The sequence below is a fragment of the Carcharhinus amblyrhynchos genome, chromosome 7 (assembly GCF_965287045.1).
Source record: "Carcharhinus amblyrhynchos chromosome 7, sCarAmb.v2.hapA, whole genome shotgun sequence".
NCBI classification, from domain to species: Eukaryota; Metazoa; Chordata; class Chondrichthyes; order Carcharhiniformes; family Carcharhinidae; genus Carcharhinus; species Carcharhinus amblyrhynchos.
In genome coordinates this window covers 102,389,712-102,417,145 of record NC_137330.1, presented here as the reverse complement: position 1 = coordinate 102,417,145, position 27,434 = coordinate 102,389,712, and the positions used below count along the sequence as shown (strand labels likewise).

The 27,434-nt window shown below is 44.0% G+C and overlaps 1 protein-coding gene across 11 annotated transcripts in view; it reads right to left on the bottom strand.

Annotated features, from left to right (window-relative positions):
• The window catches only part of sobpa (sine oculis binding protein homolog (Drosophila) a), a 327,837-nt gene that overhangs the window by 142,334 nt on the left and 158,069 nt on the right, over positions 1 to 27,434 (bottom strand). The window lies entirely within an intron of this gene.

Sequence of the window (27,434 nt, the reverse complement as noted above, 5' to 3'; positions counted from 1 at the left end):
CCCACTGGCCCAATTGATCAAGATTCCATTGCAATCAGAGGTAACTTTCTTAACTGTCCACAATGCCACCAATAAATATGATTTATTATTGTCACCATTATTAACATACAGTGAAAAGTATTGTTTTTGCGTGCTACACAGACAAAACATACCGTTCACAGAGAAGGAAATGAGAGAGTGCAGAAAGTAATGTTATTATCATAGCTAGGGTGTAGAGAAAGATCAATTTAATGCATGGTAAGTCAATTCAGAAGTCTGCCAGCAGCAGGGAAGAAGCTGTTCTTCAGTCGATTGGTACATGATCTCAGACTTTTGTATCTTTTTAGAACATAAGAACATAAGAAATAGGAGCAGGAGTAGGCCATCTAGCCCTTCGAGCCTGCCCCGCCATTCAATAAGATCATGGCTGATCTGTCGTGGCTCAGTTCCACATTCCCGCCCTCTCCCCATAACCCTTAATCCCCTCTCTTATCAAAAACCCATCAACCCGCGTCTTAAAAATATTTAGCGAAGCAGCCTCCACCACTTCAACGGGCAGAGAATTCCAGAGATTCACCACCCTTTGAGTGAAGAAGTTCCTCCTCAACTCTGTTCTAAACTGTCCCCCTTTTATCTTGAGGCTGTGTCCCCTAGTCCTACTATCCTTTCTGAGCGGGAAGAGCCTCTCCACCTCTATCCTATCCATCCCATTCAAGAAATGGAAGAGAGAATCTCGGGGGTGTATGGGGTCCTTAATTATGCTGGCTAGTTTGCCGAGGCAGTGGGAAGTGCATTCAATGGATGGGAGGCCAGTTTGCAAGATGGATTGGGCTACATTCACGATCTTTTGTAGTTCCTTGCCGTCTTGGACAGAGCAGAAGCCATACCAAGCTGTGATACAACCAGAAAGAATGCTTTCCATGGTGCAGCTGTAAAAGTTGGTGAGAGTCGCAGCTGACATGCCAAATTTCCTTAGTCTTCTGAGAAAGTAGAGGCGTTGGTGGTCTTTCTTAACTATAGTGTCAGCATGGGGGGACCAAGACAGGTTGTTGGTGATCTGGACACCTAAAAACTTAAAGCTTTCAACCCTTTCTACTTCGTCCCCTTTGTTGTAGATAGGGGCATGTTCTGGCTCGAGTTAGATCAGCCATGATCTCATAAATGGTAGAACATGTTCCAGAGGCCGAGTGGCCTACTTCTGCTCCTAATTCATATGTTTCTTTGTATGTATATATGGATTCGTTATGATTGTGACACTACATCGGAAAATGAACAGGGAAGCAAAGATCAGGAGCACAAAGGAGAAAGATTTTAAAAATTGAAGTGAAAAACAATTCAAAGGTGAAATATGACAGAGCCATTAAAATGATACAACGGACATCCAATATCTTGAGATACCGTGGGTAATAGACCCATCTTCCTTGGCTCAGACCCATTCTACTGTAATCTCTATGCAGTATCATGCTGCCAAATGGTGCAACATAATCTACAATGTATGTCAAATTAACTGCATTAGCCCACTATCAATTTTGTAGTACCCCCTTCCCCTACCACTCTCCTTAATTGTCATTGTCAGGACAGGAGTCAGAATAACCAGAACTAAGCTTTATTCACTTAATTTAATCTGTCAGGTTTAGTAGCAAAGACAACATCAGGAATTGGATTTTATTAGAATTGGACTCCGCTGGCACCTTTCTGCCACTGGTTTACTTTGGTGTAGGCTGTGGGCGGGAGAGGCGGGGGGGGGGGGGTGGAATCATGGGATGGAGGAGGGGCAGGGTGGGGTGAAGACTAATCATGCAGCAACTAGCTAAGTAAGGCAATTAAAGTGCTTTTATGAGCACCATTCATGCATCATCTGGAACTTTCCAGATGGAACAGATGCCCCTCAGAGGCCAACCCAGTAGATGGTTGGTTGAATATAGCCTCCCATCAGCATGCCAGTGAAGGTGAGAAGGAAAAGAGAGGCTTTTAGCAGGAACAAGAGGAGCAAATCAGCAGAGGTAGTAGTGAGCTGCCTCGCTAAATATTTTTAAGACGCAGGTTGATGGGTTTTTGATAAGCAAGGGGATTAAGGGTTATGGGGAGAGGGCGGGAATGTGGAACTGAGCCACGACAGATCAGCCATGATCTTATTGAATGGCGGGGCAGGCTCGAAGGGCTAGATGGCCTACTCCTGCTCCTATTTCTTATGTTCTTATGTTCTAAGGATATTGCCGGGACTTGGGAAACTGAGTTACACAGAAAGGTTGAATAGGTTAGGATTTTATTCCCTGGAGCATAGAAGAATGAGGGGAGATTTGATAAAGGTGTATAAAATTATGATGGGTATAGATAGAGTGAATGCAAGCAGGCTTTTTCCATTGAGGCTAGGGGAGAAAAAAACTAAAGGACATGGGTTAAGGGTGAAGGGGAAAAGTTTAAAGGGAATATTGGGGGGGGCTTCTTCACACAGAGAGTGGTGGGAGTGTGCAATGAGCTGCCGGATAAAGTGGTGAATGCGGGCTCATTTTTAACATTTAAGAAAAACTTGGACAGGTACATGGATGAGAGGGGTGTGCAGGGATATGGTCGAGGTGCAGGTCAATGGGACTAGGCAGAAAAATGGTTCAGCATAGCCAAGAAGGGCCAAAAGGCCTGTTTCTGTGCTGTAATGTTAATGTTCTATGAAGTACAGAAAGTACAGGGTGGAACTTAAGAAAGGAACTAGGAGAGTAAAAGAGGAGATATGAGAAAGCTGCAGCTGATAAAAGTAGGGAAAATTTCAAGATATTCTGTAAGTATATCAAAGGGAAGAGGATAAGCGGGAAAAGATTAGGTCCCATTATGGATCAAGGGGGCAATCTGTGGGCAGAGTCAGACGATATTGACAGAGTGTTGAACGGATACTTCACATCCATCTTCATCCAAGAGAATGAGGATGAAAGCATAGAATTCAGAGAGGGACCTGCGACATTCTTGAGAAAAGTGACAAAGGGAAGGACAAAGTATTGGAGGTGTTGGCAGGCTTAAAAGTGTACAAAAAAGTGTACCAGGTCTGGATGAATTTGTCCCAGGCTTTTGTTGGAAGCAAGGAAGGAAACTGCAGGGGATTTCACCTAAATTTTTAATTCTTTTCTGGCCACAGGGGAGGTGCCAGATGACTGGAGAACAGCTAATGTGGTTCTGCTATTTAAGAAGGATTGCAGAGATAAACCAGGGAACTACAGACCAGTGTGTCTCTCATCAGTGGTAGGGAAACTATTGGGGAAACTTCTGAAGGAGAGCATTTATCGTCACTTGAACAGGCAAAGCTTGATCAGGGATAGTCAGCATGGCTTCGTCAGATGGAGGTCATGCCTAACAAATTTGATTGAGTTATTTTGAGAAGCTGATCAGGTGTGCAGATGAGGGTAGTGCAATTGATGTAATTTATATGGATTTCAGCAAAGCTTTTGATAAGGTCCCATATGGGAGACTTATAATCAAGACAAACCTACATGGAATATAGGGTAATTTGATCAAGTGGATTCAAAATTGGCTCAGTTGTAGGCGACAGAGGTTGATGACAGAAGGTTGCTTTAATGGCTGGAAGCCAGTGTCCAGCGGTGTGCCACAGGGTTCTGTACTGGGTCCCCTATTGTTCATCATTGATAGAAACGACAGTGGGGATTAGGATTAGTAACTTTGTGGATGATGCAAAGATTGGCCAAGTGGTTAACAGTAAGGTTGAGTATTTCTGTTTGCAAGATATAAATGGGATGATCAAATGGGCACATCAGTGGCAGTTGCAATTTAACCCCGAAAAGTGGGAGGTGTTTTATAGCAAAACACTTGGAAAACAGTGGCAGATTGGACAGAGTCAGCATGAATTTATGAAACGGAAATCATGCTTGACAAGTCTACTGGAGTTCTTCAAGTATGTAGCTAGTTGAGTTGGTGAGGGGAAGTCAGTGGATGTGGTTCATTTGAAAGTTCTGAGGAACAAAGGGACTTTGGAGTCTTCATCCACAGATCTCTGAAGGCAGAAGGGCATGTAAGTAGGGTGGTGAAAAAGACATATGGGATACTTTCCGTTATTAATCAAGACACAGATTACAAAAGCAGGGAAGTCATGTTGGAGTTGTATAGAATTTTGGTGAGGCCACAGCTAGTATACAGTGTACAATTCTGGTCGTCACATTATAGGAAGTGTGTGATTGCACTGGAGGGGGTGCAGAGGAGATTCACCAGGGTGTTGCCTGGGATGGACCATTTAAGTTATGAAGAGAGGTTGTAAGGCTTGGGTTGTTTTCTTTGGAGCAGAGAAGACTGAGGGGCAACCTGATCGAGGTGTGTACAAAATTGTGAGAGACATGGATAAATGGATAAGGAGCAACTGCTCCCCTTAGTTGAAGGGTCAGTCACAAGGGGACATAGATTCAAGGTGAGGGGCAGGAGGTTTAAGGGGGATGTGAGGAAATTTTTTTTACCCACAGGGCGGTGATGGTCTGGAATGCGCTGCCAGGAAGGGTGATAGAGGCGGGCTGCCTCCTTTAAAAAGTACCTGGATGAGCACTTGGCATGTCATAACATTCAGGGGTATGGGCCAAGTGCTGGCACGATGCAGTTGTGGGGGGTCAGGTGTTTCTCACTTGTCAGTGCAGACTCGATTGCTGAAGGGCCTCTTCTGCACTGTATGATTTGACAGTTCTATGAAATGTGTTCAGAGAGCATTTCCATTTTGAGACACCTTCTCTGTCTGCAGCAGCCATGCACAATGCTCCCAGTGGGAGCAGAACCCCAGGCACTCCCTGCTACTGAGCCTGTCCTCCATCTTTAATTGCTGGAGCTCCCAAAAGGCAGCTTGTCAATTGCTTGTCTCCTCAGAAATCTCTTCCAGGGTCCTGCCACAGCCACTCTGGTGTCCTAAAGACAAAATTAGACCAGCATCCAGACCTGTGCTCTGGAACAAAAATTCAAAATCATGTCTTAGTGCTGTTCCTCGACTAGTGGGTAGCAGGAAACTGATTGGAGAGCAAGACCAGGGCAGAAGCAGGTGACCACACATCTAGCAGTCACAAAATCCTTTCCAACATCAAAGTAAAATTTAATATAAATTTTATTCCAGGGACAGATAGCAAGCTAACAAAATTATGCAGAAATTTGTGTTGTATTTAGCAACTGCAACTGCTTAAAAAATGTAAAATAAATATATAAACTCACCCACGGACTCTAATAATACAAGATGCTAGTGTAGAGTGTTAAGTGGTAGAGACAGCAGGGTAAAAAAGCTATTAAAAGGGATGCTCATAGGAACCACTTTTGCTATCCACATGGGATTAATGATATGATGGGAAGAAATTAAGCCAAGGTTTAAAAGCCACATGTCATTCAGGTGAGTGTTTCAGGCCTCCTAATGATTGTGGAGAAGCACCGTTAATCAGAACACAACAGTGCATTTCAACATTGATTACACAGATGAGGAAGGATGGTGAGAATTTATTCACAATCATAGACATTCACTGGAATACCACATCCCTAACAACATAGGTGAGAAACTCTTCCATATGTACTAATGTACTTTTGCTGATCAGGCTGAGGACAAAACATGGAGGGCAGGATTTTACGGCTTCACTCGGACGAGACTGGAAATTCCCACCCAAGGTCAGTGGAGATTTCCGTTGTTAGACCCCTTGCCTGCTCTGATTCTGGGCAGTAGCATGAAGGAACCCGAGCAAAATTGATATCAATGGGAAACACTTCGCTGGTTGGACTCATAGCTAGCACAAAGGAAGATGGTTGTGGTTGTTGGAGGTTAATCACTTCAGATCTAGGGCATCACTACAAGAGTTCTTCAGGGTAGTATCCTGCATCCAACCATCTCCAGCAGTTTCATCAACAATCTTCCCTCAATCATAACGTCATAAGTGGGGATATTCGTTGATGATGACAGTACCATTCACAATTCTCCAGATGCAAAAGCAATCTATGTCCAAATGCAACAAACTTTGGACAATATTCAGACTTGGGATGATAGGTGACAAATAACAATCATGCCACACAAGTAACTTGCAATGACCATCTACAACATGAGAGAATCCAACCATCTCCCCATAACATCCCATGGCATTACCACTGCTGAATCCCCTATTATCAACATCCTGTGGGTTACCAATGACCCGAAACTAAACTGGACCAGCCACATAAATACTGTCATTAAAATCCCTGGTCAGAGGGTGGGCATTCTGTGGAGAATAACTCACGTCCTGACTTCCCCAAAGCCTCCCCACCGTCTCTACAAGACACAAGTCAGGAGTGTGATGGAGTACTCTCCACTTGCCTGGATGAGTGCAGCTCCAACATTGCACAAGAAGCTCAAAACCATCCAGGACAAAGCAGGGTTGATTGGCATTATACCCATTAACTTTCACTCACTCCACCACTCATACTGAGCAGCTGCAGTGTGCTCCATCTACACGACCCACTGCAGGATCTCACCAAGGCTCCTTTCAAATCCACAACCTCTCCCAACAAGGACAAGAGCAGCAGATGCATGGGAACACCACCATCTGGAGGTTCCCGTCCAATCTGAACACAACGCTGACTTGGAACTATATTGCTGTTTCTTCACTGTCTTGGATTCAAAAATTCTGAAACTCGCTTCCTAACAGCACCATGGGTGTACCTACACTTCAGCAACTGCAGCAGTTCAAGAAAATGGCACACTACCACCCTCTTCAGAAAATTAGAGATGGGCCAATGATGCCCACATGAAGAAAAGTCAGTAGATAGCCTCATTTTAGACAACACAAGAATTAATGTTGGCCATTTCTCAGTGCTGCATTGTCAGAGGTGGTGTATTTAAGATGGGCTATTATTAGAGTACGTCTTATCTGCCTGCTCATGTGGACGTAAAAAAACAAAATTACACGAGAACACAAATTAGGAGCAGAAGTATGTCACTTGGCCCTTTGAGCCTGCCCGACCATTCCATAAGATCATGGCTGATCTCATTTTAATCTCAGTTCCACATTCCTGCCAAGTCAGTTTGAACCTTCTCCAATAGCACCAGCTAAATGCAAGGAAATCACGCTCAGCTCTACTTAAATACAAAATGTTCAGCTGATACTGGTCTCATCTCCCCCAGAACTAGTCTTGATGTCTCAGGAATCAAAAGCCCTGTCTCCTGCAACATCATTCCTGTCACACTTCCATCAGTTTTCTCCTATTTCTGCACTCACTTGCATGTGGCACTATTATCCAGAGATTGCTATTTTTGAGCTTCTGCTTGCTAATTTTCCACCTAGCTCCTTGTAGCCAAACAGGCCATCTAAAATGGCGTTTTGTAAAGCACTCTGGGATAACCGGGCAAGAAACTAAACCGACAGGCTGCAGTTTAAAGACAGAGACAAACAGGCTGCAACCCTGATGAGTGAATACACAGGATATGGGCCATCTCCAGGATGAAAGAGACTTTCTGATCACACTGGGTTGTGTGCCAGACGTAAAGGCACCGTGAATCCTTATTTAGGAGGAAGGTATGTGGCCTATGTGCCTACAACACCTACAGGCATGGCCGCCAGGGACACACCCAGAGATCAGTGTGGTAGCACCTGATTGGACTCTTATCGATCAGGGTGATCAAGTCCTGATCGATTGATTGGCAATGGCCAAAAAAAGGGCGTGAAACCGAACGGGGTATAAAGGATGCTGCACAACCAGGAATCTCTCTCTCTCTCTGACCCCACGAACGAGCTACAACAATGGTGAACATCGCCAGCAAGAGGAGAGCCACCACACCCAAGAAGGAAGAAAGAGAGACTACAGCCAGAATGCCAGACCAGAGCAAAGGACCAAACTACGCAGACAACTACCAAGACCAGCATACAGATAAAGGCCAGTATCTGTTTGGGTATTTGTCAGTCACACACAGTTAAGTCAAGGTCTTGTATTGTACTTGAATTCTAGTATTTTCTGTAAGATAACTTATTGTTGGTCGGGTGGGTGATTATTGATTGTGTGGGTTTAAATAAATATTGTTTGTACTAATAAGACGTCTACTCAAAGTTATTTGTCCACCGTACAAGGGTTAAAACAGGCTGATTTTTACAACATTTGGCGTCCCTGGGTGGGCATCGATAAGAAGTAACTTTGTTGCTCCGATATCGAACCCCACAGACTTTAAATTGAATGGTTATTTAAAACTCAGAGCCAACAGGTGTGAACTCCTTATTGGACAAATAATTGCTTTCGGGAAATTGTTTATTGTGCATGTATTGTTACTAACAAGGAGGATAGGGTAAACTCTGTAGGTTTGTATTAGAACCCAGAGGGATTAGGACCGGAACATAGCGTAAAGCCGTACCCGCAGTCCGATCGCCTCCCTACCCCTTGTCATTAAATATAGAATGGCAGAGAAGTGTCCCATATGGGAAAAAAAAATCAGGGAATATATTAAGAAGAAAGGGTGGCCCCTATGGGCAGAATCTTGTGCCAATACTGAGACGGGACCGGGATCCCTGGGGCAGAAGTATTGGGATGATCTAAGGAAAGTTCAGGGAAAACAGGCAAACAAATATGAGAAACAGATTGCTATTGTGAGCTGCTTCGGACAGCTGCTAGGTACAGAAAAGGAGTTAAACACAGTTCGTAAGGAACTGGAGGAATCAAAACAGGCACAGGTGAAAAAGGAGGAGGAGATTAAGAAACTAAAGGAACAGCAGCAGGAGAGGATAGAACAGATAAAAGCCGAAAAGGACGGAGAGATACGTAAGGCACTGGAGGAATCAAAACAGGCACAGGTGGAAAAGGAGGAGGAGATCAAGAGACTAAAGGAACAGCAGCAGGAGAGGATAGAACAGATAAAAGCTGAAAAGGACAGACAGATAGATGAATTAAGGCGAACTACCCAGGCAAATTTATTACATCTGGGCAATTTCCAAACCCAGTATGAGAGAGCCTACCAAGATGCCCAGCGTGCTGTCTTGGCCAGAGACGAAGCTGAGCAGGCAGTAGCACGATTGGAAGCTAAGTGCACTGATCTGCAGGCTGCTATAAAAGCTCTACATCAAGCCAGTAAAGAACAGAGACAGGCAACTGCTGACCACTCAAAATGCCAACGAGAAATCTCAAGGCTGGAATCCCTATTATCAGTTCAAAATGGATTTATGTGTGCCTTCGGGACAGAAGAGGAAAAGGGGATAGCGAGTGCAGACTGGGGAGAGTTAAAGGAGAATGCTAGACTTTATGTTATGCAAACCGAGGGTTGGGGTCCACCACCATCTTTCCCAGGGGAGGTCATACCCACGGCACCCCCAGATTTACCTCCAGTACCGATGTACCCTGTGACGACTGAACGTCGGACAGGAGGGGGTCAGGACTCAGCTGTTACATACACGACTCCATTTACAGTGGCACAATTGGCTGAGATTGCAAATAAAATCACAACTTTTGAGCCATCGGCGGACCCCTACAGTTTCTTTGAGGATGTTAGGCAGCAAAAGATAATGCATGGGCTAGATGAGAGAGAGGAGGTGAAGCTGATAGTCATGTGCTTAAGCAAGTCTGTACGGTCTGCCTTGCCAGCCCCTCAAAATGTTGGGGAAGGAACATTAAACGAAATTAAGGAAGCGATATTGACTGCGATAGGATTTAATAAAGGGGATCCTGTAGATGGGTTAAATAAATGCAGACAGAGGAAAGGGGAACATCCGACTGCCTTTGCCAGTCGTTTGTGGATCCACTTCACAGGAGTATATGGGGAATTAGATCGGACTAGATTAAATGAAGCTGATTCATCCAAATGGGCTAGGACATTAGTGTCGCATGCTACAGAGGAAGGCAAGAAAGCCTGTGCTAATTTTGACCCTGCAGAAACCACACACAATGAAGCGTGGGTTCTCCGACGCTTAGCTCGAATCTGGGAACAGGAAGTTCAGGGAGCCCCAACGTCACGGCCAGAAAAGGAGGCAAAAATGCTTCCGATGAGGGCTCGTCAGGGTCCAGTATGGAGAAACAAAGGTAGAGGGAATCACCAATACCAGAGAGGTATACGTCTACCTTACACAGCAGCCCCAGGGAGAGATAGAGGGACATGTTTTAATTGTGGGCAGTCGGGACACTTTGCCCGAGATTGTAGGGCACCAAATTTCAGAAGACCAGCAAACCCTGCACACCCATACAACCCTGCTGCTCGCCGACACAGGGGACCACGAGGCCACACAGAACATAGGCCCAACCCCCGACACCGAGAACGATATAGAGCTGAGCCCAGAGGCCCACGCCCACAAGTACAGTGTTACACCTGTGGGCAACCCAACCATTTTGCCCGGGACTGTAGGGCACCACCCAACTACCCCACACGACCATCTCAGAGGTTCCGACGATGGACCCCAACCCATGTCCCTCGCAGGACCGGCCCGACAAGCAGCTACAACCCCCACCCAGTATCCCCAGGACCAACAGATACACCCACGGTCCCCGTTCCAATTTACAGAGCTTCAGGAATAAAACCATGGCCCGGGCACCCCGACGAAAAGGATGGGGAACCCGCAAACCTTACCCCCATGGCACCCCTGGTACCAGGACTCCCAGAACCGTTTGACCCGGCGCTCACTACCAGGGATGGTACCTGGCAGCCAAAGCCTGCCCAAGTAAGGTCCCTTCACTCAGGAAGAACCAGGACATCACAGTCCAGATTGTAAATAGCTTTATCCGTCCACTCCATGCATCACCCAATTGAAATTTTATTTTCACGTTCTGCAAATTCCTCACCCCACTCAACCCCATTAAACACTGATTGCCAACCAACCCTTCGTATGACACTATTGGGCCTTTATTACTTATTTCTTTGTTTTTCTTTTGGAAAAAGTTGGGGGGGAGTCATACGACATTCTTGTAATGAAATTGGAAAGAGAATCAGATATTAAGAAGAATTAACAGGTGCTACCTTGATCTCCCCTAGAATGAACAACATACTTCTCTGCTATCTGGGACTCCTCGTCTCAGACCGAACCACAGACACCACCTCAACCAAAGACCAGGAGAGCAGCCTACGATACCCTGGATATATGTGGTTCATCCCACCAGAAGCAGGAAAATACATACCAGCCAGAGTGGGCCTCATTCAACTAATAGACATTCATAAGAGGGAGAGGATAGATGTGCATGCCACTGACGAGCTCCGACAGACTCTAGGGGAGTACCATGAGAAATATGATACAAGCTTAAACCTCCTGCCGGAGGAATTGAACCTGATTCGGGCAAAATTGGCTACAGCCCACAGAACCTTCACCAAAGTAGTACAGCAGACCCAAGAGGTAAAAAAGAGGATTAAGGAAATCAAAGTCACCACTTGGTGGGATGACCTTTGGAACTGGGGATCAAACATCCAAATCCATCCATTTGTTCGCTTAATGTCACACCTGGCTGTAGTATTAATTTTGTTTACCCTAGTATATCTGATCATCCTCACAATCCAATTCAGCCGATGGAAAAAGAGGATGACCCGGAGGCAGAATGTAGGGCTCGCCCTTGAATCATGGCCTCCTCTAATTCAGTAGAACAATGTTTATAGGAAGGCTGCCATTTTACCATTTATATTAATGAGCCATTAGAAATTCTACTACCAAAATGTGTCTCAGATATGTGAATACTTTATTCTAATGTTTGTTTAAGTGTTGGTTTATAATTAATTTATTTGTTTGGTGTTTGGAATATCTGATTGTCTGTATTTGTGGGTAACTAGTTTATTGTAATAATGGGGTTTAGAATATGTGGTTGTTTATATTTGTATTGTAGACTGTTGTTGTCTGTAGCCTCCGGAATATGTTGTAGGGATGCATTATTACTGTACATGTCAATACCTGGGCCTTGCTTGACTGTTGAGTGACTGGGGAATTCCTGACAGATACTGGTCCTGAATTTGTGATCCATCACGCTTTGCGTTCAGGATCAAAGGGGGGAATGTAGCCAAACAGGCCATCTAAAATGGCGTTTTGTAAAGCACTCTGGGATAACCGGGCAAGAAACTAAACCGACAGGCTGCAGTTTAAAGACAGAGACAAACAGGCTGCAACCCTGATGAGTGAATACACAGGATATGGGCCATCTCCAGGATGAAAGAGACTTTCTGATCACACTGGGTTGTGTGCCAGACGTAAAGGCACCGTGAATCCTTATTTAGGAGGAAGGTATGTGGCCTATGTGCCTACAACACCTACAGGCATGGCCGCCAGGGACACACCCAGAGATCAGTGTGGTAGCACCTGATTGGACTCTTATCGATCAGGGTGATCAAGTCCTGATCGATTGATTGGCAATGGCCAAAAAAAGGGCGTGAAACCGAATGGGGTATAAAGGATGCTGCACAACCAGGAATCTCTCTCTCTCTCTGACCCCACGAACGAGCTACAACAATGGTGAACATCGCCAGCAAGAGGAGAGCCACCACACCCAAGAAGGAAGAAAGAGAGACTACAGCCAGAATGCCAGACCAGAGCAAAGGACCAAACTACGCAGACAACTACCAAGACCAGCATACAGATAAAGGCCAGTATCTGTTTGGGTATTTGTCAGTCACACACAGTTAAGTCAAGGTCTTGTATTGTACTTGAATTCTAGTATTTTCTGTAAGATAACTTATTGTTGGTCGGGTGGGTGATTATTGATTGTGTGGGTTTAAATAAATATTGTTTGTACTAATAAGACGTCTACTCAAAGTTATTTGTCCACCGTACAAGGGTTAAAACAGGCTGATTTTTACAACATCCTTAAATTGAGACTGCAGGACTACATCCCTCTTTCTGTTGGTGTCAGTTGTGGTGTTGTGGACTATGACTGCTGGCCCGACCCTATCCCTCAAGACTGCACTGCAGCCACGCAGTGATATTTTGACCCTCACACCAAGGAAGCAACACGCTGGGCAGAATTTTCTTGTCCAGCCTACCACAGGAATCGTAGAAGATGAGACACGGACCATGCAGAAGTCCATTGATCTTGGGCAGGATTTTCCGGTTTTGGAGCAAGCAAGGCCAGAAAATCCCACTCACCATCACATCTGTGGCCACACAAAAGCATATGTATTCCCCTACTCTTGGATCACCTTATCATAATTTCTCTTCCAGTCTCCCTTTTATCTGCCTGCACTTTTGAGCCATCTCTGGTGCCATGGCTCTGGCTGCATTCCCCAGATGAACAATCTCTCTCATCGATATTGACAAGTGAAGCGCAGTATATCTGGGCATTCTTCCTCCTTCAGGTACTATACTCCAAGAGGGTATTGGTCACCATGGACATCCATTGGATTGGTCCGTAATTTGTTTGGCAAAGTATTGAGTGGTCAACCATTGCCTTTTGCAGAATAGCTGACCAAGAAACTCTCTTGCTTTTACCACCTGTCATCAGGTGTATTGGAAGAATTTGCAGGCCGATAATTAACCTGCATGGCCACTTTATGAGCACATCTTCTGTGGCTATCAAGTGCTGAAGGTGGAGCTTCTGTTCCAGATATTGGGATGCTACCACCGTACCACAAGACCCTCTACCTTGCCATTAACACACTGCTATTTTTGAGACCTTGGCAAGTGCAAATTGCTTGCCCGTTCCCCACTTTACAAGTGACTAGACTTCAAAAGTACTTCATTGGTGGCAAAGCACTTTAAGACATACTGCTGGTTGAAATGGTGCCAGTTAAATAAAAGTCTTTCAAAACCATGAAAACACTCATCAGGGCCAGTAGCCTATGTGGAGAAGGCAAAAGAGAGAGAGAGAGAGAGAAAGAAAAATAGGGACAGCTTCAATTCTGACAAATGGTCCATTGTTTCTTACTGACACTGCCCCTACATTTTCAATTGTTATTCCAGATTCCTGACCTCTTGCTCTCTGGTTCAGCGAGAAATGGTTGTCTTCGAGTTTGTGATTCAACATGAGTGACAGATGTGCAGGCAACAACACAAGTTTATTGTTTCTTTTCTCTCTCCAGGATAAGTTGCTGCTGAGGGATATGTGCAACCTAGGTGGATTGATCCAGAAGTGAGTTGAACGAGGCTGCAGGAGCTGCTGTTACAAACAGAGGGTTAGCTGAAGCACAGGCAACCCCTGCGATGCCGCGCAGTCATTGGGAATGAAAACCATTCTGATGCAAAACCACAACAGTTGAATGCCAGAATTAAATTACAAGTTTAGATGCATTGCCAGATATTTGTTTGACTTCATAATATTACTTATACTTCTTTCAAATTTAAAAACTTTAATATTATATGCCACAAAATATACTGAGCATTATAGGGATGGAGTCAAGTTACACGCCAGGGCAATAAAGATGCCAGTGATTTATATTGCCAATATTTTTACAAAGCAGCTTGTTTCCTTATTATTGTACAGGAAATGTATTTCACATTATTTAAATACGACATAAGGCAAACAGTTTTCTATGCTGATATGTTAATGATATAATGATTGAACAGTGGAATTCTTTATATAGATGGCCATGTATTTCTTGTGTCCAAACACAGGACAAGAAATCTCTTCCCAGACCATAACAAGCTCTTCTTGGATTGCTCCTGGTAGACCCATAATAGCCTAATGCCATCTAGACTCCCATTCGGTTTTCACTTGGCAAATTCTGGGCTTCCCTCAGCAGCGTGGCTGAGATGTGAAACTCAGTGCAATTGGGACAAGAGTGAAATGGAATCCTTCCAAGGCATTGATGCTGACACCCCGTATTGAAGTCACCTCCAATAACATACTCAGCAACCCACTAAAGCCATTACTTTCCACATGTAAACTAACTCGTTGAAGATGAGAAGTACAAAGTTACAAATTAATTTATTGATTTAGAGCCTTCCTGGAAAATTTGGCCAAGTTTATTGCATGATATTAATTTGTTGTGAATATTCCAGATAAACATTTCCAGTTTTGGGCTTATTTACTTGCAAGATCTCATTAATTAGCACCTTACCTAAGTCTGCCTCCAAAAGCTAGCTATTAAGGTGAGGATTTTGGATGCCATCATATTAACACTATATAACTAACCAATGTACCAAGCTCCCTAGAGCACTAGGGGGGCCATCTCTCCTACCTGGTTTCTCTCATTGTCAATAGCTGTGAATCAAAATCATCTGTTAAACACCTGGAGTGCTAATGAATGGAAGTTTTGGTGGGAAAACAACATTTTGGTTGCTGAATTGACGCAAATAATTTGAAGCTAGTTGAAATTCTGAATGTGTTCATTCAGTCACTGGACAGCTGGTATGAACATCTCTCACTTCATCTGCTCAAGTGGCAAGAAATATTAATATGCTGATTACATGACAACAAAGAAAGGCTGTTTGTTATTCAAACTAGATTGCTTGTATTTCATAACAGATAAAGAAGTAATGAGCATCATGCCCATGCTTTCCCCAATATGCACAATATTATCCTATATCCTAGAATGGTCTTGGAAATTTTAATTCCTTGTTTCATTTTGAAGTGATAGCCTCTCGGTCATGTTACAAGCCACCAGGTAGTCTGTTGTATGATCTGGAGGAGGGAACCGAGTGTATGGTGTCGAAATTTGCTGATGACACCAAGATTGGTGGAACGGCAAATTGCACGGAGGGTGTGGAGAGTCTGCAGAAGGATCTAGATAGGCTGGGCGAATGGGCCAGGAACTAGCGAATGGAATTTAATGTTGGCAAGTGCGAGGTGGTCCACTTTGGTCGGAATAATGGTAGGAAGGATTATTACTTATGTGGCGAAAAACCGCAGCAGGCGACGGTGCAGAGGGACCTCGGGGTCCTTGTGCATGAGTCGCAAAAACCCAGCCTGCAGGTGCAGCAGGTGGTCAGGAAGGCTAACGGGATGCTGGCCTTCATAGCGAGGGGGATTGAATATAAAAGTAGGGAGGTCTTGCTGCAGCTGTATAGGGCACTGGTGAGGCCGCAGCTGGAGTATTGTGTGCAGTTTTGGTCGCCGCACTTACGCAAGGATATTTTGGCCTTGGAGGGAGTGCAGAGGAGGTTTACTAGGCTGATGCCGGAGTTGAGGGGGTTGAGCTATGAGGAGAGGCTGAATAAACTAGGCTTGTACTCGTTAGAGTTTAGAAGAATGAGGGGAGATCTCATTGAGACATATAAGATGATGAATGGGATGGATAGGATAGAGGTGGAGAGACTCTTCCCGCTCAGAAAGGACAGTAGGACTAGGGGACACAGCCTCAAGATAAAGGGGGGGCGGTTTAGAACGGAGTTGAGGAGGAACTTCTCCACTCAAAGAGTGGTGAATCTCTGGAATTCTCTGCCGGTTGAAGTGGTGGAGGCTGCCTCGCTAAATATTTTTAAGACGCGGGTTGATGGGTTTTTGATAAGAGAGGGGATTAAGGGTTATGGGGAGAGGGCGGGAAAGTGGAACTGGGCCACGACAGATCAGCCATGATCTTATTGAATGGCGGGGCAGGCTCGAAGGGCTAGATGGCCTACTCCTGCTCCTATTTCTTATGTTCTTATGTTTTTACAACAGTCGGCAATTGTGCCAGTCAAACATATTTACTGTCAGTTACCTGCTATTCTCTTCTGCTTTTATACAATCATTTTTCATAATTTTTTTCTATTTGGGATGTGAGCAACATTGTCTAGGCCAGCATTTATTGCCTGTCTGTAGCTGTCCTTCAGAATATGGTGGTGAACTGCCTTCTTAAATCACTGCACCTGTTGTGTAGGTACACCCACAGTGCTGTTAGGGAGGGAATTCCAGGATTTTGACTCTGAAGGAATGGTGATTTAATTCTAAGTCAGGATGGTGACTTGGAGGGAAACTTCCAGATGGTGGTGTTCCCCAATGTCTGCAGCCCTTGTCCTTCTGGATGGTGGTGGTTGTGGGTTTGCCTAAGAAGCCTTGGTGAGTTCCTGCAGTCTATCTTGTAGACGGTAGACATTGCTGCAACTGTGCATTGATGGTGGAAGGAGTGAATATTGTGGATGGGGTACCAGTCAAGTAGGCTGCTTTGTCTGAATGGTGTCGATCTTCTCTAGTGCTATTAGAGCTGTACACTTCCAGGCAACTGCAGAGTATTCCAACACACTCCTCCTGACTTGTGCTTTATAGATTGCGGACAAGCTTTTGGGGAGGAGGGCCGGGGGGGGGGGGGGGGGGTGGTTCAGGAAGTGAGTTACTCACCACAGGATTCCCAGCCTCTGAGCAAAACATAAATTCACCCACAAGTTGTAGCATGAACACAATGTTCTAAGAGAGTGGTGTTTATTCCATCTGTTGAAGCAGACAAGAGCATGTTGTGGGAAATTATAAATATTCAGTTAAGGGGAAGTGATGGCATAGTGGTATATTGTCACTACACTTGTAATCCAGTGACCCAAGGTAATGCTGGGTAATATGGTGGATTTCAATCCCACCACAGCAAATAGTGAAATTTGAATTCAATAAATAAAATCCAGAATTAAGAGGCTAATGATGACCATGAAATCAATACCAATTGCCATTAAAAACCCATTCAGTTCATTAATATCCTTTAGAGAACAAAATCTGCTGGCCTTATCTGGCTTGGCCTATATGTGACTCCAGGCACATAGCAACATGGTTGGCTCTTAAATGCCCTCTGAAAATGGCCTAGCAAAAACGGATTGCCAGTGACACCCACATCCATGAAGGAATAAAGAAAGTAAAAATATACGAAAGGGCCATGGTTAATCCTGTGACACAATGACACATCATGTATACAAGAAGGATTCAGAGTTTCAACAGTGAGGCATATCTCCTCTACAAGTACTGACTTTGTGCTAAGGTAACAAGGGACTACGGTGGTGGGAAGAGCCCCAAGTGTTACATGGCCTCCTTTCCTAAAGAACCACTTGACTCTATCATTCTATATGTGCATTAATTGCATCTGAAGTCTGCGGGTCTTTCCAAAGCTGTGCTCTACCCTTATTGCACATGCATCACTTCCCACAAAGCACTGAAAATCTGGGGAAGGTGCTACCATTATGTTTAAAATCCTCACATTTGTCACCTCAATTTTATGATTTATAGGAAGGAAGATACTGGTAGTTTAAATATCGGATTGAATCATTTCAAGATGCAAGAAAAGATTTGTAAAATAATCCCCTCCCATCAGGTGCTTCACATTGTGCTGGAAGATGTTTGATCCTGACTTGGACAACTTATATTGTTTAAATAACTACTGTGCAGCATAATAAGTGCAGAGCCCAATGTCAGCAACATCAGCTCAAACTTCAGGGGGAATAGTTTGTTGCAATGGACTGCCCTCCACTCCTGGCCATGCACTAAGTTTATAGACAACCAAAGTCACCTTTCCTTGCGGTGTGTCAATGACCCCGGACGATTTTTAAACTGTATCTTTTTCAAACAAAATTTAATACCACAACATTGAGCCTATTCTGGAGTGTTGAGAGACAGCTAGACGGGGATATTTCTTACATCCCAGACAACTGATCTCAGTGAAGCCACCGTTTCAGTGAAATTTAGATCCATTTGGTGCAATGTCGGTTGCCATGTGGTGATATCATGATCAATCTGAATGTCATTCACATTGGAACTCTACCTGATGCTCACCCTGCTCCAGGGCAGAAGGACAGGTCAAAAATAACGAGGCACGATACAACACGACTTACAATACTGGTTCAACCATTGCAGTACTCGGAAAAGAGTTCTGTGTTAATCTCCAACTGTCAGAATTTGTTAAAAAACACCAGGGCTGAGCAAATAAAATTCAGAATTACGCATATTCCTGCCAATTGCTCTGTGACTCCCTCCACCTAATGCATTTCACTGGGGCGGCACAGTGGTTAGGACTGCTGCCTCAGAGAGCCAGGGACCCAGGTTCAATTCCAGCCTTGGGTCATTGTCTGCGTGAATTTTGCACATTCTCTCCATGTCTGCGTGGGTTTCCTCCGGTGCTCTGGTTTCCTCCCACAGTTCAAAGATGTGCAGGTCAAGTGGATCGGATATGTTAAATTGCCCTTTAGTGTCAGGGGGATTAACAAGGTAAATGTGTGGTTACAGGGATAGGATCCGGGTGGAGGATCATTGTTGGTGCAGGCTCGATGGGCCGAATGGCACCCTTCTTCTTTGTAGGATTTAACATAGAACACTACAGCACAAACAGGCCCTTTGGCCCACAAGTTGCGCCAATCACATCTACGCCTACCAAGCCATAGAACTATCTGTGACTCCCAATGCCATTAGATCCCACATACTCATCCAGAAGTCTTTTAAAAGACCCCAGCGAGTTCGCCTCTACCACCACCGACGGTAGCCGATTCCACTCACTCACCACCCTCTGAGTGAAAAACTTACCCCTAACATCTCCTCTGTACTTGCTTTCCAGCACCTTAAACCTGTGTCCTCTTGTAAGAACCATTTCAGCCCTGGGAAATAGCCTCCGAGAATCCACCCTATCTATTCCTCTCAACATTTTATAAACCTCTATCAGGTCGCCTCTCAACCTTCGTCTCTCCAGGGAGAAGAGTCCCAGCTCCCTCAAATTATCTTCATAAGGCATGCCTCCCAATCCAGACAACATCCTTGTAAATCTCCTTTGCGCCCTTTCAATAGCTTCCACATCCTTCCTGTAGTGAGGCAACCAGAACTGTGCACAGTACTCCAAGTGGGGTCTGACAAGGGTCTTATAAAGTTGCAGCATTACCTCCCAACTCCTAAACTCAATCCCTCGATTAATGAAGGCCAGTACACCATATGCCTTCTTGACCACATCCTTCACCTGCGAGGCCGTTTTAAGAGTCCTATGGACCCGGACCCCAAGATCCTTCTGCTCTTCAACCCAGCTAAGACTCCTACCCTTGATATTGTACTCCTGCATCCCGTTGGTCCTGCCAAAATGGACCACTACACATTTATCCGCGTTGAAGTCCATCTGCCACTTCTCCGCCCAGTCTTGCATCCTATCTATGTCGCGCTGCAACTTCTGACATCCCTCCAGACTATCCACAACACCACCAACCTTCGTATCGTCGGTGAACTTACTAACCCTTCCGTCCACTTCCTCATCCAGGTCATTTATGAAAATGACAAACAGCAAGGGTCCTAGAACAGATCCCTGGGGCACTCCACTGGTGATCGACCTCCATGCAGAAAAAGACCCATCCACAACCACTCTCTGCCTTCTGCAGGCAAGCCAGTTCTGGATCCACAAGGCCAAAGCCCCTTGGAAATCATGCCCTCTCACCTTCTCAAGAAGTCTTGCATGGGGGACCTTATCAAATGCCTTGCTGAAGTCCATGTAAACCATGTCCGCCGCTCTTCCTTCGTCAATGTGTTCAGTCACATTTTCAAAGAACTCAACTAGGCTCGTAAAGCACGACCTGCCCTTGACAAAGCCATGCTGACTATTCCTGATCATTCTAAACTTCTCTAAATGCTCATAAATCTTGTCCCTCAGAATCCTCTCCATCAACTTACCAACCACTGAGGTCAGGCTCACCGGTCGGTAATTTCCCGGGCTATCTCTGTTCCCTTTCTTGAAAATAGGAACCACATCCGCAATCCTCCAAAACCTCTCCCGTCTCCATCGATGATGCAAAGATTATCGCCAGGGTCTCTGCAATCACTTCCCTCACCTCCCACAGTAACCTGGGGTACATCCCATCCAGTCCCGGCAGCTTATCTATCTTGATAGAATTTAAAAGTTCCAACACATCCTCTTTCTTAATATCCACATACTCAATCTTTTCAGTCTGCTGCAAACCTGTAGTATAACCTCCCAGATCACTTTCCACCGTGAATACCGAGGCAAAGTACTCATTAAGCACCTCTGCCATTTCTTCTGGTTCCACACAGACTTTTCCCCCTTCACCTTTTATAGGTCCTATCCCTTCTTTTCTCATCCTTTTACTCTTCACATATTTGTAGAACGCCTTGGTATTCTCTTTAATTTTACCCGCCAAGGCCTTCTCATGTCCCCTTCTGGCTCTCTTAATTTCCTTTTTAAGCTCCTTTCTATAAGCCTTATACTCCTCTAGATCCTTAACATCTCTTAGCTCTCTGAACCTTTTATACGCCTTTCTATGATTCCAAAAACTTTCCAAGACCAACTCTGCATATTTATCTTTGCACTGTATCCAGTACACTTTGTGTGTCGCACTTAATACTTGTGTTACATTATTCTCTCATGATGAACATCACTGTGAGATATGTTAAAGTTCTGAACATCTTGATTTCCCTGTTTCTTTGAAGCTTTAAGAGGGAGGGCAGTCATCCTATTTCAGACCCAGGGGATTATATGGAGACACCGTCTGATGACAGGGGGTCTGGAAAGCTTAAAGAGCTGGGGAAGGTGGGGAAGAACTTTGGTGACTTCTGGTGCCCGGCTAGCACTATGAAGGCATTTAACTTCTCCCCAGAGCTGTCCTGGCCACTCTGTTTCACAGGGGCTGGGAATGCAGTTAAATCAGAGGCTGCAAACCTCAGGAAAACATTTAACTTGCCTCTTACCCAGCACCTGTAGTCCCACCTCTACTGAACCCAAAAAGTTGGAAATATGTTAAGTTTGTGCATTAGATTTTAGCATCTGACCTGAACTCCCTGTCCCGAACCCACAGGTTTGGGGTGTTCACATTCACTCCAATTAATATGGTAATTGTGAATTGACACCAGAACAAATGACCAGTTTGTAATAAGCTGGTTCATTAACATCCTACCAGCAAGGGAATCTGTCTTGGTGCTGAGTCTGCATGTTTTCCCCGTATCTGCCTGTGTCTCCCCCGAGTGCTCCAGTTTCCTCCCACAATCCGAGAGACACGCTGGTTAGGTGCTTTGGTCATGCTAAACTCTCCCTCAGTGTACCTGAGCAGGCACTGGAGTGTGGCGAATAGGGGGTTTTCACAGTAACTTCATTGCGGTGTTAATGTAAGCCTACTTGTGACACTAATAAATAAACTGAACTAAACGAAATGTTATTGGTGAAGAGACTGAATAAATTGAAGGGAGGAGAATGAGAATGGATATGAAGAGAGAAAAAGTTTGATAAGCAACTTGAGGTTTTGATGGATGTGAGCATGTAGTGATTAAAAACAAAACAAACATTGGGAAACTCAGGGAGAGGGAGAGAAAAGATGTTGGGATCACCCACATACTCATATAATTGTAAAAATATTGTGATTATATTCCCAGAGACAGGGCCATTGCCAAATGAATCAGATACCCAGCAAATATTGGATTTAAAAACATTTTTATCTTCTGCATTAAAAGTTGAACAATCATCCCTCATTTTCACATCAAGGAAGTTTAATAAAACTGGTCACTTCCCCTTCTTGTCCTCTGGCCTCCTACATCCAAGATAAGAAATGTGATTGACCACAAAGAGATTCCTCCAGTAAATGCAATAATTTTCCATGGCAGGAGGTTAAGAACACATTTCAAATTACTCGCACACAAAATCTTATTCTGATGTAGCACTCAGTTTCCCAGAGAAAATATTTATTTCATTCCTCATAATGTAACTAATACACTCAATACTGGATCACTGTATGAAGAGTTAGAAATGTTCTAAATGGAAAGTCTAAATTTTTAGAAAGTGGCAAGTTTCAATAGCTTTCTCACAAACCAAATCTTCATTTGTATGTTCTGAGCAACACGCAGTCAAGAAATGCAGCAGAAATGTAGTAAGCGATGTAACTTTTTAAAAATTCATTCATGGGACACGGGCATTAATGGTTGGCCAACATTTATTGGGGAGCGGTTGAGAGTCAACGACACTTCTCCAGAGTCACATGTAGGCCAGACCAGATTTCCTTCCCTAAAAGGCATTTGTGGACCAGATGGGTTTTACCAACAATCGACAATGTTATTGGTATCTGGTAAAAAATGATATTTTTTATTGAATTCAAATTCTACCATCTGCCATGGTAGGATTCGAACCTGAGTCCCCACCCCAGAATGTTAGCTAAGCTCTTGGATTAATAGTCTAGCAATAATGCCGCTAGGCCGTCGCCTCCCTCTAAAGATTGACTGCCAAAGTGACCACAAATCCACATCGAACTTTTATATTATTTAGAATACAGGGTAACACAATATTCAAGTTTATCATATAAGTTTCATCATACGTCCTGATTTGCTAGTACAGAGCTTGAATATTACTGAAAAGAGAGACATGTTACCAAAGCTTTTCATCCTGCACTCATCAAGACAAATGCAAGTATACCAAATTCCAAATAAGCACAACAATTTTTATAACAGTAGAACAGGGTATTGATTGGTTGGCAAGTTGACTCTGCTTGGCCAAGATATTGCCACGGAGAAGGCAACAGAAACTGTAGGCTCCCTAGGCTTTGGGCTAATTCAAATAATGTACAAGGCTTGAACGTATTCCTTTAGTTTGCAGAAACTGGATCTTTTCACATGAACGTATTATGCTTACTAGAAGCAACAATGCTATGAGCTTGATTTTGTTGTTAGTGCACTTAGTATTATTGTGTTCATGATTATTCAGCAATGCCGCTCAATTGTAGAATTGCATCCAATGGTGTACAATTTGTGCTGGCCTTGACAAGCAGTGGGTTGGGTTGGATTGGATGGATTGAGAACAGTCTGTACTCTGCCTCTTATGAACCACTGAAGGAACATGCTGTTTGATTTGATCAGGCATTTGTTGGGATAGAGTTCTACATACCTGGCATTACACTAGCACTAAATCCACACACAAGGTTGCTTAGTTGTGTAGTAGGCAGAATACCTTTTTAAATTGACGGAAGCATCCTTTCAGTGGAAAATACCACTCGTGTAGCCGCTGTATACTGGCACTGTGAAACAGCTCAAATTACCCTGGAAAGGCAAAGCATTTCAACAAATTTGATGTGGAGATGTTTGCATTGGACTGGGGTGGGCACACCTGATGAAGGAGCAGCACTCCAAATGCTCGTGATTCCAAATAAACCTATTGACTTTGATCTGGTGTGTGAGACTTCTTATTGTGCCCAAAAACTTTGAACAACAGGTTAAGCAACCAATGAGGGCCAATATTCTATTTGCCTTCCTAATTACTTGCTATACTCACATGCTAACTTTGTGTGGTTCAGATACAAGGACACTCAGATTCCTCTGTACCTTACGTTCTGTAGTCTCTTTCCATTTAAATAATATGCAGCTTTTTCATATTTCCTATATTGAACAACTTATCAATGTCCTTTTGCAGATCCTGTATCCTCCACACAACTTGCTTTCCTGCCTAATTTTGTATTATCAACAAATTTAACTGCAATACATTTTATCCCTTCATTCAAGTCATTAATACAGTTTGTAAATAGTTGAGACCACAGCACTAATTCCTATGGCACTTGATTAGGTACAGTTCACCAATCTGAAAATGACCCATTTACCTCAATTCTCTGGTTCCTGTTAGCTAATCCTTCAACCATGCTTATATTTCAGTCAACATGATAAGAGCGCCTGGTGTTAGGGTTAATGTTTTTGCTGCGGTTTATCAAATGCTTTTTAAATCCAAATACACATCTTTTGATTCTCCTTCATCCACCATGCTTATTTTATCTTCAAAGGACATTAATAATTTTTTCAACCAAGATTTCTCTTTCATAAAACCACACTGACTCTGCCTGATTGGATTGTGATTTTTGAAACACCTTGCTATTACTTCCTTAATAATGAATTCAAGTATTTTCTCAATAAAAATGTTAGCCTAACTAGCCTATAATTTCCTGCTCTCTGTTTCCCTCCTTAGTGCTACCTGTGCAGTTGTGCAATCCACTGGGACATTTCCAAATTCAGGGAACTTGTGAGCAATTTCAATCAATGCATTCAGCATCTCTGCATCCACTTTGTTTAATATCTGAGGATGCAGGCCATCAGGACCTGGGGACTTGTCAGCCTTTAGTCTCATTTTCCAGGATGGAAAGCTTTAGATTGGTAGGTAGTCAACTGTGCTTTGGGACTGTTGAAAACTAGTCGTTCCCTTGGCCGGTGGAAAGCTGGTTGCCCTGCGAGTGCTCCATTCCCCTCTGACCTCTCCATAAAGACCCCATCCCTCTCTCCCTCACAGAGGTTCATCTTTAATTAAAATATGCATTAGCAACTATTCCAATGCATTAAAATAATTGATCAATGAATCCCACAATGAGTGCATATCCTCAGCCCTACATCCAGCTTGTATTAAACATTCTTGCAGTGAAAGACAGAAACAAGTTCAGGAACTGATTCATCTGCATCTCCAGTACTGTCGCCTTTTCCCTAAATGCAATCAGCAGTAATACAGAAACTGACAATTCTCATTGCTCTTGGCACACTCAACTTTCGTCAGAACATAGAACATAGAACATTACAGCGCAGAACAGGCCCTTCGGCCCACGATGTTGCGCCGACCAGCTACAAAAACAATGACCCACTAGCCTATACCAATCCCTTTTCGTCCATAAACCTATCCAGAGATCTCTTAAACGCCCCCAAACTAGACGCATTTACAACCGCAGCAGGCAGGGCATTCCAATCCCTCACCACCCGCTGGGTAAAGAACCTACCCCTGACATCCGTCCTGTAGCTACCCCCCCTTAATTTAAAGCCATGCCCCCTCGTGCTAGCTTTCTCCATCCGAGGAAAAAGGCTATCACTATCCACCCTATCTAAACCTCTAATCATCTTATATGTTTCAATAAGATCCCCTCTTAGCCGCCTTCTTTCCAACGAAAACAACCCTAAATCCCTCAGTCTCTCCTCGTAGGACCTCCCCACCATACCAGGCAACATCCTAGTAAACCTCCTCTGCACCCTCTCCAACGCCTCCACATCCTTCTTGTAATGCGGGGACCAGAACTGCACACAGTACTCCAAGTGCGGCCGCACTAGAGTAGTGTACAGTTGCAACATTACACTGCGACTCCTAAATTCAATCCCCCTACCAATAAACGCCAAGACACCGTACGCCTTCTTAACAACCTTATCTACTTGATTCCCAACTTTCAGGGATCTATGTACACACACACCTAGATCCCTCTGTTCATCCACACTATTCAAAGTCCTCCCGTTAGCCCTATACTCGACACATCTCGACACATCTAGAGAATTCTTCAACAGCAACAATCGAGAGTGACAATCATCCATGAAGAGGATATAAAGTAAAGGTGAAAATACTTAGCCCTGAGGAGATCCAGTATTCATTGACATAATCTCTAGGATTTGATCAGAGTCTAACACCCATTGGGTCGTGTTGGGAAGGAAATCACTAATCCAAAATAAGATAATAGAATTGACATCAAGATTTTAAAATTTTTCAATAAGCTTGGATCATTGCAGGATATTGAAAGCTGAAGAGAAATCAACAAACATAGTACAAACATGGTTGCCTAATCAATCCATGTACTGTTGGATCAAAAGAGCAAAGATCAGAACAGCATTGTCCACTGACTTATCAGACTGATCAATATGTGGAACAATTGGATCTAAAAGATGCATTGACACAATGTGCTTGAAACATTCATGACTATTGATGTAAGAGCAGCTGGTTGCTTATTCAGCTCAGCAGGCTGTGACTTTAGCAGCCGGAAGGATGATGGTTGGATTCAAACGGCAAGAAACAGTATGCGTAATCAAAAGATAACTAGAAGTATAGAGAGGAAGAAACTGTCAGTTGATGAGCACATTCCTTAACAATTTTCCACTGATCAGGTCTGGGTTTTTTCTGTGGAGTCATCTGCTTGAACTGCTTCTCTACCTCCCACTTTTCGATAGTTAATACGAGACTCTTCTAATTCACAAAGTCAAGCCAGCTGCAAAATCACAACTTCCTCAAATTCATCATTTTCAAACCAGCTACAAAATCTGATCAATTCATTTGCAACATCACGAGGATTATCTGTGGACAAAAAGTGATTTTTTTTAATCAATGTGAAGGCGTATACTTCCATGCATCTTTGGAATTATTCGTCTTAACATAGAAACATAGGAAATAGAAGCAGGAGTAGGCCATTGAAGCCTGCTCTGCCATTCATTTTGATCATGGTTGATCATCAAATTCAGTGGGGCAGCACGGTGGCACAGTGATTAGCACTCTGCCTCATAGTGCGAGGGACCTGGGTTCTGTTCCCGGCTTGGGTCATTGCCCATGTGGAGGCTGCATGTTCTTCCTGTGTCTGCATGGGTTTCCTCCAGGTGCTCCGATTTCCTCCCACAGTTCAAAAAATAACGTGATAAGGTGCACTGGCCATGCTAAATTCTCCCTCAGCGTACCCAAACAGGCGCCGGATTATGACGACTATGGTATTTTACAGTAACTTAAACCTGTGTCCTCGCTACGAGAGGACACAGGGTTTAAGGTGCTGGGGAGCAGAAACAGAGGAGATGTCAGGGATAAGTTTTTCACTCAGAGGATAGTGAATGAGTGGAATTGGCTGCCGTCAGTTATAGTAGAGGCGAACTCTACCATCACCGAAGTAAATTCTCTCTGTGTACCCTCAGGCACCAGACTAGATGATTTTCACAGTAACTTCACTGCAGTGTTAATGTAAGCCTACTTGTGA